The sequence below is a fragment of the Zea mays genome, chromosome 5, assembly GCF_902167145.1.
Source record: "Zea mays cultivar B73 chromosome 5, Zm-B73-REFERENCE-NAM-5.0, whole genome shotgun sequence".
NCBI lineage: Eukaryota > Viridiplantae > Streptophyta > Magnoliopsida > Poales > Poaceae > Zea > Zea mays.
This window is the reverse complement of record NC_050100.1, coordinates 163,721,782-163,734,872: the sequence shown is the minus strand read 5'-3', so window position 1 is coordinate 163,734,872 and position 13,091 is coordinate 163,721,782.

Here is a 13,091-nt window from a genome sequence, read left to right as displayed (position 1 = left end):
TGGACTTTGGTACCCCAAGGGATCCACCTTTGATTTAATAGGATATTCCGATGCCGATTGGGCAGGGTGTAAAATTGATAGGAAAAGCACATCAGGGACTTGTCAGTTTCTGGGGAGATCCCTGGTGTCTTGGGATTCAAAGAAACAAAACTCAGTAGCTCTTTGAGAGCACCTAGAGGGGGGTGAATAGGTGATCCTGTAAAAATTCAACACTAATAGCCACAAAACTTTGTTATGTAAGTTAGAATGGCTAAGTAGCTTGAAACGAGTTCTTGTGAACACAGATAATCAAAGGTAAAGCACACAAGAGACACGCGATTTTTATCTCGTGGTTCGGCCAAGTAACACTTGCCTACTTCCACGTTGTGGCGTCCCAATGGACGAGGGTTGCACTCAACCCCTTTCAAGTGATCCGATGATCAACTTGAATACCATTGTTTTTCCTTTCTTTATCTTTCTCCCGCTTGCGAGGAATCTCCACAACTTGGAGCCTCTCGCCCTTACAATGAAGATCACAAAAGATGTACGGAAGTAAGGGAGGGGAGAGCAACACACACAAGACTCAAATCACAGCACAATCATGCACACAAGTCACAACCTGAGCTCAAAACACAACTCTCAGAGTTCACAACTCAAATGGAGCTCAAGTCACTATCTCAAAGAATCAAATGCGTGAAGTTGGAGTCTAGAAGTCTTAGAATGTTTCTTGAATGCTTGGGTGGCTCCTCCATGCGCCTAGGGGTCCCTTTTATAGCCCCAAGGCAGCTAGGAGCCGTTGGAGGCCAACAAGAAAGGCTATCCTTGCCTTCTGTCGGGTGGCGCACCGGACAGTCCGGTGCACCACCGGACAACCACTGTTCATGTCCGGTGCACGATCTCCTTCCTATTCTGGTGCAGACGACCGTTGCAGATTCGTGGCAGTTGGGGCACCGGACACTGTCCGGTGCACACCAGACAGTCCGGTGCCCCCTGGCGATCGTTGGCGCGGGCCACGCGTCGCCCGCGGATTACGCGGCCAACCGTTGCGCTGGCGGCCGTTGGCTCACCGGACAGTCCGGTGCACCACCGGACAGTCCGGTGAATTATAGTCGTACGCCACCAAACTTTCTCGAGAGCGGCCTGTTCACCGGATGCCAGCCTGGCGCACCGGACACTGTCCGGTGCACCACCGGACAGTCCGGTGTGCCAGGCTGAGCTGGACTTCGGTTGTACATAGCCAAGTCACTTGCAATCCTTTTCTTCTTTTCTTTTCTCTGTTTATAGCACTTAGACAAAATATGTTAGTACTCAAAACAATGTACTAAGTCTAGAAACGTACCTTTGTTACATGATTTGCACCTTTTGCTTGTTTGGCAAATAATATCTTACTCACTATGTGTTGGACACTTAATCACCAAAACATTATAGAAATGGCCCAAGGGCACATTTCCCTTTCAATCTCCCCCTTTTTGGTGATTTATGCCAACACATCAAAAAGCAATACAAAACATGCAACATCGATTCAAATTGAAGACCAAATTGTTTTTATTCTAATTTGGCATATTTGAATCATTCTTTGCCACCACTTGGTTTGTTTTTGCAAATCAAACTCATTTTCCTATCTCTAAGTCAAACACACTTGTTTAGGCACAAAGAGAGATATTCCAATGGAAAAATTGATCAAGTGCCAAAAACTCCCCCTTTTCCCCATAATTATAAAATCTCCCCATAAGAGACCAAATTTTGCAATAAGAGTATTTTGACAAATCACAAGTTCTAACTCTATTGTTTTCAAACATTCTCAAGTGGTAGCTGATCCATTTGCTTTGGCGTTAATTTCTCCCCCTTTGGCATGAAGCACCAAAACGGGATCATTTGTGGCCCTTTAACCCCATTGCCTCACCAAAAATATCAAATAAGAGCAAAAAGGCAATAGGAGCATAAGAATGAACTTGGAGGTGAGTACACTAATACCGGAGTGCAGTGGAAATCTTTGCATGGTCCAAGTTCATCTTTTCCCTTTCAATGCACCTTTGAGACTACATCAAGTACACTAAACACAAAGGTTAGTCTCAAAGGGTCAAGTTGTGGCACATCTCCCCCTAAATATGTGCATCATTCACACATGGACTTGTGAGGTCCGGTGATCCCTTGCACAACTTGAGCACCATAAATAAGCAATAAATCACATAAATGCATAATGTAACGTGATCAAAGGCATAAAACACATGTATGCTATAGATCAATCCAAGTTACGCGAATCTAAGACATTTAGCTCACTACACATCCTGCAAAAGGTTTTCTCATCTAATGGCTTGGTAAAGATATCGGCTAGCTGGTTCTCGGTGCTAATATGGAAAACCTCGATATCTCCCTTTTTCTGGTGGTCTCTCAGAAAGTGATGCCGGATGTCTATGTGCTTTGTGTGGCTGTGTTCAACAGGATTATCCGCCATGCGGATTGCACTCTCATTGGCACATAGGAGTGGGACTTTGCTCAGATTGTAGCCAAAGTCCCGGAGGGTTTGCCTCATCCAAAGTAGTTGCGCACAACACTGTCCTGCGGCAACATACTCGGCCTCAACGGTGGATAGGGCAACGGAGGTTTGTTTCTTTGAACTCCAAGACACCAGGGACCTTCCTAGGAATTGGCACGTCCCTGATGTACTCTTCCTATCAACCTTCCTATGCCAACACAAACCAAAGCAAAATATAAAGTGTATAAATCTAACTAGTTTGCAATTTGACATATGTGCATAAGTTACTTGAAATGAAACAATTGAAGGTATTTCTAGGCATACATGGTTGCTTTCTTCTAGTTTAACATTTTGGACCACATTTGCACCACTTTGCTTGTTTTTGCAAATCATTCAGAAAAGTCTTTTCAAATTCTTTTGCAAATAGCCAGTGGCACAAATGTGTTTTCAATTTCTTTTGGACCACATTAGGTGTAGATATAGCATAGCTCTAATTGTAGTTCCCCAATCTCAATCTTCACCTCTCTTTGGCTCTATGTCGTCTAGAAGTGCTTTGGGTGGCCTGCTGATCCTGAAGCAACCCTACGATCTCTCCTACCCATCGGGGTCCCTTCTAGGAGGTGAGATCTAAGTTTCACACTAAGCCCTCTACGTCTTCGTGGACGGTCCGTCGCCTACACGCGGATGGTCTGCTAGCCTATAGAGAAGAATGAAGCTCTCTGTGTAGTCGTAGACGGTCCGGTGCCTCCACATGGATGATCCAATGTCTATATATGCGACTCTACTGGAGGAAAGAAGATCAAATCTTTATTTTGACCACAATGGCTGGTCCCAAAGATCGTTCTGATGTCTCACAAGGCAACGTTCTCAAGATGACTCTCGAGAGTTTGTCAACAGATGAGCAGCAAGAATTCAACGATCTCATGAAGCAATGGGATGAAGAAGCATGACAACAATGCCCTAGGTGCGCGAAGAGGTGAAGGAGAAGTTCTGGTCACACTTCACAGTGGAACGACATCAGAATATTACCAAGTAAGGGGAGATCTAACTCGTTTCCCTCGTACCTTCGCTCCAAAATAGCAATGTAAGTAATTCTAACGATGATACAATCTATTAAGCATTATATAGATCATCAAAGGAATCAATTAGAACAACATATGGGAGGGGTAGAGAAATCACTTAAGAAACTCACACGTGGATTCGAAAAATCTACTATTACTAGCTTCCCATCACATGAGACTAGCACCAAGATATCTATGTCTAACCCAATGGCTACACAAGGGCCTGGGCCCTTACAAGCCTAGTCATTATATAGTATGCCAATAAACTCCTACCCAGTGTAACCACTGCCCCCATAATCCCTGTGTGATATGTCAGCACCACTAATAATGGTCGGACCATCTAAGCTCAATCTCGAATCATCCGGCATCAAACGGGCCATTCGACGTACCCTCGCGGACTGTTCGAACTCCTGTAGGACTGTCTGATGACCTACCACGTACCGTACAACGTACCATACTCAGATTGGTATGGTACACGTAGCGTGCAGACATGTCTTACATCACAACAAAACTACCCTCCACCTTCGATGCACCAAAGCCGAAGCGAGCCCATACTTAGAACCGAATATCTTCTGACACAAAGGGAGTTGGAGGGATTCACACCACCATATGCAAGTTATTATCATACAGATAACTGGCATAACAATGCCCAGCCACCTAAGCCTCACGTCTCAGGATTAGGTCCTTTATGACCAACTACCATGAATAACATTTAGGAAAAAATAGACGAATTATTCTAAGAAAAGTTAGAGATCAGTATGTCCAGTTTAGAGTCGTCATATCTAAAATCTTATGAGATATTGGTCCTTTACCACCAGCTATACCGGAATCCTAAACATATGTATGAGCTCTTGAAACCCCGCTAGGATTTTTTATTACAAAATACAAATAGGCAATATCATCAAGGGCATGTTTGTTTCGATCTCAATTTATATAGATTGAATTAAATTAGCTGAGTTTAAATCCCTAGCTACCTGAAACATGAATAACCGAACAAAGCTTCAATGGTTTTCTCCACGCATAGAACAGCTGGTACAGTAAGAATTCCTCGAGGCTACTTGAAAATCTCAGATACAATCATTATTCACGTGCTATTGAGGCCATGTTCATATAGCATCTAATTGGTTGCCTGCACTGTCTCATCATGAACCATCGCGTGCGTTGACTCTGGCTTAACGTATGTTTGGTTGTGGAGACATAGACTGTGGTGCAAAACAAGTCATTTTGCCTGCATCCACTGATACGTAGAAAATGACCATATCCGGCGGGACAAAGCTCACGCGGACATGGCTACGCGCGTGCAGCTAACCAATCAGCTGTTCATGTGAGTTTTTCTTCTCTCCTATTTTCTCTCTTTGGAAGCCATGAAACAAGTTTTTTTCTCTCCCACGGCTGACTAGGGCTATCTCCAGCCACTTACGCATTATTATCTATATATCTATATACTATACTTAAAGCACCAGTTTCAACGGTTGTCATGTGTCATCTTTTTACAAATAACCCCTCACAACTATTTCAAATTAATCTGTTGCACGTCTATAGATGGTCAAACGGCGTCCGGCACGAGCTAGACGCACGCGGGCCACAACTATGGCCCAGACACGTCATGCCGACCTGCTAACTGTGTCGGGCCAGCCCGTTAGCCCGTCGATCCATTTAATTAAATCAGCGTAAAATGTTAATAACGGTGCAGAAGGTGGGGTTCGAACCCATGTCCTGATGGAAGAAGGACGGGAGACACTGGGTGAAGCTGTTTAACCAGTAAAACATCATGTTAAGATGTTTTTAATATTGAATATAAATTGTATATAGGTATATATATATATTTTGTAAAATAAAAAATAATCGTGTCGGGCCGGGCCAACACTATGGGCCGAGGCTACAGCCCAAGCACGACACGACGTTCTTGGCTCTTGCAAACATTAGGTCGTTTCTGAGACCATATTGGCGCAATGAACTATATGGTGTTTGAGGTTGCTGAATTGGATGGAGCAACAATGATTTGTCACACTAATAGCAAAATGAAAGGTTATTTGTTGGTTTTAAACGTTAGTAATTGCTACGAAGTAGCATAATTTATATGGAGCGCATCCAGTTTTAATTGATGCCTGACTTTAGCAATCACTCCATATTTTGATCTATCTTTTTTATAAGTTTGACTTCATGGGACTTATTTTAGAAACTTGAGCTCACAAACTTTGTCTTATTTGGTCTCTGTATGATGGAATTATGTCACTTTATAATCTCTGTTCATTCAGTGAGTCGTTGTGAACTCTTTTCTAATCGCTCACTTCATTGGACTTGTTGTACCAAGACATATTGTATGGAGTAAACAATAACATCAGTTAGCCAAATCAAAAAAGTATTATACAGAGAGCGAAGAAAATCAATAAAAAATATTTAATTTTTTATGGATAGTTTACGTGGGTATTGTTGTAAGTCGTCGCAACGCACGGGCAACCGACTAGTTATTTATTTTAAATTTCACTAGTATAGTCTACAGTGTACGGTTATATACACGACACGATGTGGTCATAGCCTAATAAGGCTTGAACCTGCTCCAGTTATCGCACTGAATTCGGAGCAGAGGAAGCAGAAAAAATGGCTTCATACAGGAGAGAAAGCTTTCAACTGTGTCTTGAAACTCTTGACAGTGCATAAACAGTCTAAGCTGGAGTCAATAAAAATTCTATGGAAATAGCCCCTAAAATACATCACACCTGTTGAAAGACGGAAGTAGTGCTTGCAATTGCTGCGCGCAAAGACAAAAATAGTAGTCCTGCGACAAATCAGCAGGGCGTCAAGAGGAAGGGGATGGAGCATGCTGCATGCCCATCCGATCCAGCAGTAGTGGATACTATTCAAGTCGCCATCGCCGGTACGTGGGTGGGAGACCTGTCGCGGGGACACGCCCCCCTCGGCACCCGACACGTTGCTCTCGCTAGGAGGTAGCCATATCACCATATGCAGCCTGCGCCCCCTTTGAATGAAAAGCCATATTGCAAATGATGAGATCATGGATAGACAGGACAGTATAGGTTTCAGATTCATGAAAGACCATTAGCCTTTAATAAGAACCGCCCCTAATTAGGATTGAAAGTATTGTAGTTGGTGAACCGAGTTTCAAGGGATGGTTCTGGTAACGAAACTATAAGACAACTGTTCCTAAAAAGTGTGGTTTTTTAAAGTCAGTCTAGCATGATTTTGTTAATAGAACTGTCTCTATAAAAAATGATTTAAATGTCTAGTCGTCTTGTTGATGTGCCTATGGAAATAACCCTCGAAAGAAATAGGTGACGTCTAAGAGGCGATGAATTAGAACTTCTAAAACTTTCTCTAAACTAGGCCACAAATAAATCACTAGAGCAAAACCTATGCAATTACTCAAACTAGAATGTGCAAACTAGGTTTGTTTAAGTGTTGATATCTCTACCGCAATGCCTAAGATTCAGTCTATAACAATATAAGTATAAAGACAAGATTGAAACTTAAAGAGCAAGGTAGAGATGCAAACTCTCGTGGATAACACCGGTATTTTTACCGAGGTATCCGGAACCACGCAAGGTCCCGACTAATTCTCGTTGGTGCCCTTACGCAAAGGGAAGCCCACGCGAGGGCCAAGCACCACGGTCGAGTAACTCCGTAGAGAGTTGCGGACCTTCTCCACACGCAAGTGGTGCTCCGTTTCTGGCTCCTCTCGGACGCTCCCCGCCGTCTCCACTATCGAGCTTCCGGCTGAAAACGTCGTTGGACTCGTTCCCTCTGGTACACGGTGGCGGCCGTGACACAAACGCGGTTGTCACGGTCTCGCAAGACTTTCAGCCCACTCGGTACAATTACAACGGCTCGCGCAAGAGCCGGGGGTTGTGTGGTTTTTCTAAACTCACTCAACTAACTAGGGTTCACCTAGAGCAAGCGCTAATGCGGTCTAACTAGCCTAAGCACTTCGCAAAGCACCTACGCTAATCACCGAGTGATTCTATTAAGCACTTGGGTGTATTAGCTCTTGGAAATGTCTACTATATGCCTTGGTATGTTGCTTGAGCTCCCACACCTTGGAATGACCGGTTGGAGGTGTATTTATAGCCCCAACACAAAACTAGCTATTGGAGAAAAGTTGAGCTCTTTGTGGCACACCGGACAGTTCGGTGGTGCATCAGACAGTGCACTGTTCACTGTCCGGTGCGCCTAGCCGTTGGTCTGACACAACAGGCGATCGTTGGCGCGCAGGCTTTTTACACCGGACACTCCGGACTTCACACCGGACAGTCCGGTGCTCTTCTCTCCACAGTGCCACCTGGAACTAGCCGTTGGGGCTACTCTTCCTGGTGCACCGGACAGTCCGGTGCTCTAGACCAGACAGTCCGCAGGCAACACTTCCTTTGTTTCTTGGACTTCGCTTAATCTTCATAATGTCTTCTTTTGAGGTGTTGTTTCCCCAATGCCTTGGTCCAAGTAACTTTAGCATCATGTGAACTACAAACACAAACACTAGCAAATACATTAGTCCACAGGTTATGTCGATCATCAAACACCAAAACCTATTGAGCCAAATAGCCCCGGATCCATTTTCCTTACAACTCTATAAAGCCATATTCTTCCTCATGATAACTCTACATATCACTTGAAAGTCGCCTAGAGGGGGGGGGGTGAATAGGGCGAAACTGAAATTCACAAAATTAATCACAACTACAAGCCGGGTTAGCGTTAGAGATAGAAACGAGTCCGAGAGAGAGGGAGTAAAACAAATCGCAAGCGAATGAAGAGTGTGACACGCGGATTTGTTTTACCGAGGTTCGGTTCTTGCAAACCTACTCCCCGTTGAGGTGGTCACAAAGACCGGGTCTCTTTCAACCCTTTCCCTCTCTCAAACGGTCCCTTAGACCGAGTGAGCTTTTCTTCTCAATTACTTGGAACACAAAGTTCCCACAAGGATCACCACACGATTGGTGTCTCTTGCCTCAATTACAAGTGAGTTTGATCTCAAGAAAGAATGAGAAAGAAAGCAATCCAAGCGCAAGAGCTCAAAAGAACACAACAAATCACTCTCACTTAACACTAAAGCTTTTGTGGAATTGGGAGAGGATTTGATCACTTGGGTGTGTCTTGTATTGAATGCCTAGCTCTTGTAAGTGGTTGGAAGGTGGAAAACTTGGATGACTTGAATGTGGGGTGGTTGGGGGTATTTATAACCCCAACCACCAAACTAGCCGTTTGGTGGAGGCTGCTGTCGCATGGCACACCGGACAGTCCGGTGCGCCAGCCACGTCACCAGGCCGTTGGGTTCTGACCATTGGAGCTCTGACATGTGGGCCTGCCTGGCTGTCCAGTGGTGCACCGGACAAGTCCTGTAGACTGTCCGGTGTGCCACCCGCGCGTGCTTTGCTCCTCTGCGCGCGCTGGCGCGCATTTAATGCGTTGCAAACGACCGTTGGCGCGAAGTAGTCGTTGCTCCGCTGGCTCACCGGAGAGTCCGGTGTGCACCGGACATGTCCGGTGAATTATATCGGAGCGGAAATCCGAAGCTGGCGAGTTCAGAGCTGCTCTCCTCTGGAGCACCGGACATTGTCCGGTGTGCACCGGACATGTCCGGTGAATTATAGCGAAGCGCCTCTGAAAATTCCCGAAGGTGCGAAGTTTGGCTTGGAGTCCCCTGGTGCACCGGACAGTCCGGTGCGCCAGACCAGGGGTGCCTTCGGTTATCCCTTGCTATTTTTGTTGAACCCATTTCTTGGTCTTTTTATTGGCTAAGTGTGAACCTTTAGCACCTGTACCACTTATAGACTAGAGCAAACTAGTTAGTCCAATTATTTGTGTTGGGCAATTCAACCACCAAAATCAATTAGGAAATAGGTGTAAGCCTAATTCCCTTTCAATCTCCCCCTTTTTGGTGATTGATGCCAACACAAACCAAAGCAAGTATAGAAGTGCATAATTGAACTAGTTTGCATAAAGTAAGTGCAAAGGTTACTTAGAATTGAGCCAATATAAATACTTATAAGATACGCATGGATTGTTTCTTTGTTTTTAACATTTTGGACCAAGCTTGCACCACATGTTTTGTTTTTGCAAATTCTTTTGTAAATCCTTTTCAAAGTTCTTTTGCAAATAGTCAAAGGTAAATGAATAAGATTTTGCGAAGCATTTTCAAGATTTGAAATTTTCTCCCCCTGTTTCAAATGCTTTTCCTTTGTCTTAAACAAAACTCCCCCTTGATAAATTCCTCCTCTTAGTGTTCAAGAGGGTTTTAAGATATTGATTTTGAAAATACTATTCTCCCTTTTTTTAACACAATGAGATACCAATTTGAAAAATCATACCAATTGAAAAACTTTTTTAAAATTAGGTGGTGGTGCGGTCCTTTTGCTTTGGGCTCATGCTTTCTCCCCCTTTGGCATAAATCGCCAAAAACGGAATCATTAGAGCCCTTAGAATTACTTTCTCCCCCTTTGGTCATAAATAAATGTGTGAAGATTATACCAAAGACGGAGAGTTGCTCGGAGCAACGGCGAAAGATGAGTTACGGAGTGGAAGCCTTTGTCTTCGCCGAAGACTCCAATTCCCTTTCACTACACCTATGACTTGGTTTGAAATAGACTTGAAAACACATTAGTCATAGCATATATAAAAGAGACATGATCAAAGGTATATGAATGTACTATGTGTGCAAATCAACAAAAGAAGTTCCTAGAATCAAGAATATTTAGCTCATGCCTAAGTTTGTTAAAGGTTTGTTCATCAAGAGGCTTGGTAAAGATATCGGCTAATTGATCCTTAGTGTTAATATATGCAATCTTGATATCTCCCTTTTGTTGGTGATCCCTTAGAAAATGATACCGAATGGCTATGTGTTTAGTGCGGCTATGCTCAACAGGATTATCCGCCATGCGGATTGCACTCTCATTTTCACATAGAAGAGGAACTTTGGTTAATTTGTAACCGTAGTCCCTAAGGGTTTGCCTCATCCAAAGTAGTTGCGCGCAACAATGGCCTGTGGCAATGTACTCGGCTTCGGCGATAGAAAGAGCTACGGAATTTTGCTTCTTTGAAGCCCAAGACACCAAGGATCTTCCCAAGAACTGGCAAGTCCCCGATGTGCTCTTTCTATTAATCTTACACCCCGCCCAATCGGCATCTGAATAACCAATTAAATCAAATGTGGATCTCCTAGGATACCAAAGCCCAAACTTAGGAGTATAAACTAAATATCTCAAGATTCGTTTTATGGCTGTAAGGTGAGCTTCCTTAGGGTCGGCTTGGAATCTTGCACACATGCATACGGAAAGCATAATATCCGGTCGAGATGCACATAAATAGAGTAAAGAGCCTATCATTGACCGGTATACCTTTTGATCCCCGGACTTACCTTCCGTGTCGAGGTCGAGATGTCCATTGGTTCCCATGGGTGTCTTGATGGGTTTGGCATCCTTCATCCCAAACTTGCTTAGAATATCTTGAGTATACTTTGTTTGGCTTAGGAAGGTGCCCTCTTGGAGTTGCTTTACTTGAAATCCTAAGAAATACTTCAACTCCCCCATCATAGACATCTCGAATTTTTGTGTCATGATCCTACTAAACTCTTCACATGTAGATTCATTAGTAGACCCAAATATAATATCATCAACATAAATTTGGCATACAAACAAATCATTTTCAAGTGTTTTGGTAAAGAGCATAGGATCGGCCTTTCCGACTTTGAATCCATTAGTGATAAGGAAATCTCTAAGGCATTCATACCATGCTCTTGGGGCTTGCTTGAGCCCATAAAGCGCCTTAGAGAGTTTATAAACATGGTTAGGGTACTCACTATCTTCAAAGCCGGGAGGTTGCTCAACATAGACCTCTTCCTTGATTGGTCCATTGAGAAAGGCACTCTTCACGTCCATTTGATAAAGCTTGAAGCCATGGTAAGTAGCATAGGCTAATAATATACGAATTGACTCAAGCCTAGCTACGGGTGCATAGGTTTCACCGAAATCCAAACCTTCGACTTGGGAGTATCCCTTGGCCACAAGTCGGGCTTTGTTCCTTGTCACCACACCATGCTCGTCTTGCTTGTTGCGGAACACCCATTTGGTTCCTACAACATTTTGATTAGGACGTGGAACTAAATGCCATACCTCATTCCTCGTGAAGTTGTTGAGCTCCTCTTGCATTGCCACCACCCAATCCGAATCTTGAAGTGCTTCCTCTACCATGTGTGGCTCAATAGAGGAAACAAAAGAGTAATGCTCACAAAAATGTGCAACACGAGATCTAGTGGTTACCCCCTTATGGATGTCGCCGAGGATGGTGTCGACGGGGTGATCTCGTTGGATTGCTTGGTGGACTCTTGGGTGTGGCGACCTTGGTTCTTCATCCTCCTTGTCTTGATCATTTGCATCTCCCCCTTGATCATTGCCGTCATCTTGAGGTGGCTCATTTGCTTGATCTCCTTCATCAACTTGAGCCTCATCCTCATTTTGAGTTGGTGGAGATGCTTGCGTGGAGGAGGATGGTTGATCTTGTGCATTTGGAGGCTCTTCGGATTCCTTAGGACACACATCCTCAATGGACATGTTCCTTAGCGCGATGCACGGAGCCTCTTCATCACCTATCTCATCAAGATCAACTAGCTCTACTTGAGAGCCGTTAGTCTCATCAAACACAACGTCACAAGAAACTTTAACTTGTCCAGAGGACTTGTTAAAGACTCTATATGCCCTTATGTTTGAATCATATCCTAGTAAAAAGCCTTCTACAGTCTTAGGAGCAAATTTAGATTTTCTACCTCTTTTAACAAGTATAAAGCATTTGCTACCAAAGACTCTAAAATATGAAATATTGGGCTTTTTACCGGTTAGGAGTTCGTATGATGTCTTCTTGAGGATTCGGTGTAGATATAATCGGTTGATGGCGTAGCAAGCGGTGTTGACCGCCTCGGCCCAAAACCGATCCGAAGTCTTGTACTCATCAAGCATGGTTCTTGCCATATCCAATAGAGTTCTATTCTTCCTCTCCACTACACCATTTTGTTGAGGCATGTAGGGAGAAGAAAACTCATGCTTGATGCCCTCCTCCTCAAGGAAGCCTTCAATTTGAGAGTTCTTGAACTCCATCCCGTTGTCGCTTCTAATTTTCTTGAACCTTAAGCTGAACTCGTTTTGAGCTCGTCTCAAGAATCCCTTTAAGGTCTCTTGGGTATGAGATTTTTCCTGCAAAAAGAACACCCAAGTGAAGAGAGAATAATCATCCACAATAACTAGATAGTACTTACTCCCGCCGATGCTTATGTAAGCGATCGGGCCGAATAGATCCATGTGTAGGAGCTCCAGTGGCCTATCGGTCGTCATGATGTTCTTGTGTGGATGGTGAGCACCAACTTGCTTCCCTGCTTGGCATGCGCTACAAATCCTGTCTTTCTCAAAATGAACATTTGTTAATCCTAAAATGTGCTCTCCCTTTAGAAGCTTATGAAGATTCTTCATCCCAACATGTGCTAGTCGGCGATGCCAGAGCCAGCCCATGTTAGTCTTAGCAATTAAGCAAGTGTCGAGTTCAGCTCTATCAAACTCTACTAAGTATAGCTGACCCTC